Consider the following 5,140-nt stretch of genomic DNA (forward strand, 5'->3'; position numbering starts at 1 on the left):
CATTCCAGAACTTTCTTAGGAATAGGAGAATCGCACAGATTCCCCAGATTAAGCCTGTTTTTACACTTTATGCTTCTTCTGCACACCAGTTGTCTTGTCCATTGTGAGGATGGTCTCATGAGGATTCTTCAGTGTCCATGGAGGAACACAAAATGACTTCTCTGATTTACCACCCTCAGATCCCCCAAGGACACAGTACCACACCACCCCACCTCGGAGATGAGGTCACCCTGAGGTGCTGGGCCCTGGGCTTCTACCCTGCGGACATCACCCTGACCTGGCAGCGAGATGGGGGAGGACCTGACCCAGGAGATGGGAGCTGGTGGAGACCAGGCCGGGGAATGGAACCTTCCAGAATGGGCGGCTGTGGTGGTGCCTTCTGGAAAGGAGCAGAGATACACGTGCCATGTGCAGCATGAGGGACTGCTGGAGCCCCAAGTCCTGAGATGGGGTAAGGGGAGGATGTGGGCACCGAGGCTGTTCTCAGGGCCATCAGGAGCCCCTTCTGGAGACCTTCGAGAGTCAGGATAGGTTCTGGAGCTCAGGTATGATCTTCTTCCCCTTCCTTCCAGTGCCCCCTCCTCAGTCCTCCAATCCCCACCGCGGGCATCATTGCTGGGCCTGGTTTCTCCTTGGAGCTTGCTCCCTGGAGCTGCGGTGGCTGACTGTGATGTGGAGGAAGAAGCACTCAGGTAGAGAAAGGAGTGAGGGATCTTGTTCACTGGGGGCTTCCATGTCCCAGGCAGAACTTGCCCTGCCTGTTTATGGGAAGTGCCAATCCACACACGTGTGTTGCCCCAGAGGGCATTTGTCCAGTCCCCCTCACCTCCTTCTTTTCTTTTCCCCAGTCCTGACCTGGGTCTTTAGTCCCAGTCTGGAAACTTCCCTGTGGTGCAGGATTAGAAGATTCCTTTAGTCTTCTGACCTGACTGCTCCCCTGGTCTCAATGATTTTTCTACCCCCAGGGAGACAAGGAGGAAGCTACACTCAGGCTCTAGGTAAGTGTAGATCAGTGGTTTGAACCCTGAGGCCCTGGGGACAGTGTAAAATGGACTCCATGGGGGAGTCACCTTGCTGGCGGACCAGCACAGCCAGTGAACGATGAGGCCGTCTCAGGGTTGAGATACTGCGCGTGGTGGGTCAGGGATTCGGTTAAAGAAATGACAAACAGACACACTTCCAGAGTGAAAATCTGAGTGTAATTTCTTTGAGTTGGTGACCAGTATATATATGTTGTCTAAAAGCATAGGAAGGCGAACATCAGTGAAGAAATCAGCTTGCTTATAGGTTTAGCTTATCATTGACAGGGCAGTGATTTACATCTGGACCCAGGCGCATTCCTAAGTAGTTAGGCTATTAATTTTTCTTTTTGTTTTATATCATTACTTTTTGTTTTAACTACTCACTATTACTATTAATTAACACGGGTGAATTTTACTTTTCACAATGTAATATTTTTATCATTTAGATTAATACTAACAAGGCTAAGTATACAACAGAGAAATTATTAAGCTAGCAGTTCTATTAATACACAGAGTTTAGTAACGTTTCATTTGAATCAGCCTAGTTATTAGATTTCGTATTTCTTTTTAATTGGCAAACCAATGACCTTTTAAACAGAGAAAGAGAAAAGATTTTAGAGAGATGGTTGTATTAGAATAAAGTTTGTGGGTCTAGAGAAGGTGAGATAAGTTTCCGTGCAGACAGCATTCCTGTAGTGGCTCCTGGTGGTCGTTATCTTTCAACAGGCTTCCGTCTTATCTATGTCTTCAGGCGGTTTTTGCTGTTCTCCTCCTGCGCGCTGGTTGCCCAGCGGGACCTAGGGATTCCTAGAGATCACTGCCCTGTCAATGATAAGCTAAACCTATAAACAAGCTGATTTCTTCACTGATGTTCGCCATTCCTATGCTTTTAGAAAACATATATATACTGGTCACCAATTCAAATAAAATTACACTCAGATTTTCACTCTTGAAGTGTGTCTGTTTGTCATTTCTTTAACCGAATCCCTGACCACCCTGCGCAGTCTCTCAACCCTGAGACGGCCTCATCGTTCACTGCTGTGCTGGTCCGCGGCACACCCTCATCAGTCCCTCCTGTGGTGTCATCTCTTACCAGGTTCTGTTTTGTTCTCAACCAGGCAACAACAGTGCCCAGGGCTCTGATGTGTCTCTCAGCCCCTAAAGCATCTTTTAAATGAATGTGATGAGGGCCCTCCACGGTGGCGCAGTGGGTTGAACGCAGTGCTGTGAAGCTGTCCGCAGCCTCCGCAGTGCAGGTTCGATTCCCGGCCAGCCAGGAAGACTCCCACTTGGCAGGGCAGACATCTCCTCTCTCGCCCGCTGCTTCCCTCAGCAGTGCTTTCAGTCTGTCTGTCTGTTCTGCTCCCCACTCTGGTGAATCCTGATTCACCAGTGAATCAGGTCTCTGGTGAACCCTTTCACTCTCCCGCGACTTGGGCCTGTACCCCAGCTCTTATATAAATAAAAAATTTAAAAAAATGAATGTAATGAGGCTTCTGTTGTTCACACCCTGGACAGCACCTGGTATTGTGCAGAGTTTGCATTTTCAGTCTCTCCTAGGTGTGATGGTGTCACTGTTCTTAACTGTGATAGTGAGCATTTGTTCATATTTTCACTTTTCTATGAATACAGTTGCCGTTTGTATAGAAGTTTTGTACATTTTTACAGATGAGGTGCCATTCATTTATTACACTATTTTTGTCCTTATTAAAATTGGGTTATTTCTTTCTGATCATTGAGTTTTCGGCATTATTTGTAGATACAGTCCTTTGTCAGATTCGTGATTTGCAAATGTTTCCCCCCAACTCTATGACCTGAACTCCTTTACTGATGGGAAAACGAACACTATTGCCCAGACAGGAGCATGGAGATACATATATTTGGAAGAGAAAAGATAAATTGCTAGGTTTTGAGCAGATACTGGCTGATTGGGGTGTTGGGGGTGGAGGGGAATGACTTATGCATATCCTTGAGTGTTATTTAAATGTCCTTGTATGAGCATGAAATATGCTTTCTAAAGTAAATTACACTTCATTCCTCAACTTATAAAACTCTTCACACATCATGACCAAATCACGTGTTAAGACCAGACTGACACGTGGGTTACAAGTAATGGACCTGCTCGTCATAGTTGCAAAGTCATGGTTTCCCTTTGGGTTTACTCTGGTATTGTCCATTCTTGGGGTGTTGGACACATGTGTAATGACCTGTGTCCATCATGAGAATATCATACAGAGGATTTTCACTGCCCATAGTGTCTTCTGTGCTCCAAGGACTCAAAAGCAAAAAGGAACCAGTGGAATCACATCAGACTAAAAAGCTACATAGTGAAGGAAACTATCGTTAAAATGAAAAGACAATATCAAATTGGAGAAACTATTTGTACATCATCAATCCAATAAGGATTTAATATCCAAGATCTACAAAGAACTCCAAAACAAGAAAACACCTCAAAACAGAGGAGAGGAGCTAAATAGGTACTTTTCTAAAAAAGATACACATGTGGCCAATAGATATATGGATACAAGTTTATCATCATGTGCTGTCAGAAAAATGCCAATTCAAACCACAATGAAGGCCTCCCCTGGTGGCGCAGCGGGTGAGCACTGGGCTGCGAAGCTGCCAGCAGCCTCTGCAAGCCAGTTTGATCCCCGGCCGCAGGCGAGGGTCCCACATGGTGCAACAGACCTCACCTGCCTCTCCTGCTGCTCCCCTCAGCAGTGTATTTCTTCGTCAGCCTGCCTGTTCTGTTCCCTGCTCTGGCTCTGGTGAATTCTCTCACCCTCCTGCGCTTCTTACTGTACCCAGTGCTTGTATGAATAAATAAATAAATCTTTAAAAAATAAATAAAACCACAGTGAGTTCCCACCTCACATCTGTGAGAATGACCCATTGAAAGGTGTGGAGAAAAAGGAACTCTGGCACATGGTGGGTGGGAATGATGTCTTGTCCTGTCAGTGGGCAGAATGAGGGGTTCCCTGGACCTTCAAAACTGCACACTCTACATGGGATCTGCCATCAGCTGCATAAAGACAAAACATACACTAAAGTGTAAGACCTTCAATAGAAAAGAACTTTAATACAATTACTATAAAATAGAGAATCAGTGTGCAATAGAGAGAAGAAGAGAAAGAATATAGTTAGTATAGTTCCCGAGTGAAGCACCCAAAGTTACCCATCCCCTCATGGGTAAATGCCCAGCCAAACAGGCTGGGCCCAAAGCAGGCCCACTGGGGCCCGAACGCCTGCCACAAGGCTAAGGCACCTACTGGTAGAGACCCATGGGAAAGGGGCAGGAGGGGCCAGGCAAGTCTGGAAGGAAAAGAACAAAATCAAAATCCACGACAAGATAACAGCGGTCATTGTCAGCCTCCCCATGAGTCTCTCACCCATGTTTTTAATCTCTTTCACATGTCTCTTTCCATGTCCCCAACTCCGTGGCACAAGTCCAAGTGAGAAGCAAGGTGTGGTTTCTTCTTCACATGTCTCTCTGCTCCATGCACCTCCTCAGTCTCCTCTCCCCATCTTGCTCCACGTCTTCCTCCTCTTCCTTAGCTTCTCATCCCTGCTCAGCCCCACCTTTCCTTAGGCGGGGCGGTAACTTGGTACCTCTGTTTTCTATGGATAGCACATTGGTCCTGCCCCTATGGGGGGAAAAAAAAAATGAAGGTTCCTCAAAATAGACCTGTCATATGGTCAAGGATCCCATTCCATGGTATTTATCCAAAGAAGTTAAAACACTAATTCCAAGGAATGTGCGCCTCCTACGGTCACTGCGGCACTGTCTACTATAACCAAGCGATGGAGACAAACTAAGTGCCCAACGGCAGATGAGGGGATAAAGAACACAAGCTATACACACTATGGAATACTACTCAGCTGTGAAAAAGATGAAATAATTGAATTTGCAACAACATGGATAGATGTGGATGGGATTATACTAAGTGAAATAAATTTGAAGGAAAAAGTTATATACAGATGATTTCATTCATATTTGGAATATAAAGAAATAAAGTTGGGACAGATGAAACTAAACCAAAACATATTCTATATATATGACTGTAGAATTGAAGCTATGGCTGGGGGTAAGAGTAGGAAACAAAGTAGGAAGAGGGCCC

The 5,140-nt window shown here is 45.6% G+C and overlaps 1 long non-coding RNA gene across 1 annotated transcript; it reads left to right on the forward strand.

Moving 5' to 3' along the window:
* Positions 1 to 366: 366 nt before the first annotated feature.
* Positions 367 to 2,817, forward strand: LOC129146417 (uncharacterized). The gene is made up of 3 exons (XR_008553119.1): positions 367 to 451; positions 966 to 998; positions 2,141 to 2,817. It is a non-coding gene; the product is annotated as an uncharacterized LOC129146417 (long non-coding RNA).
* The last annotated feature ends 2,323 nt before the right edge of the window (positions 2,818 to 5,140 follow it).

This window comes from Talpa occidentalis, unplaced genomic scaffold (genome assembly GCF_014898055.3).
Source record: "Talpa occidentalis isolate TD23 unplaced genomic scaffold, MPIMG_talOcc4v2.1 talOcc4.2, whole genome shotgun sequence".
Classification (NCBI taxonomy): domain Eukaryota; kingdom Metazoa; phylum Chordata; class Mammalia; order Eulipotyphla; family Talpidae; genus Talpa; species Talpa occidentalis.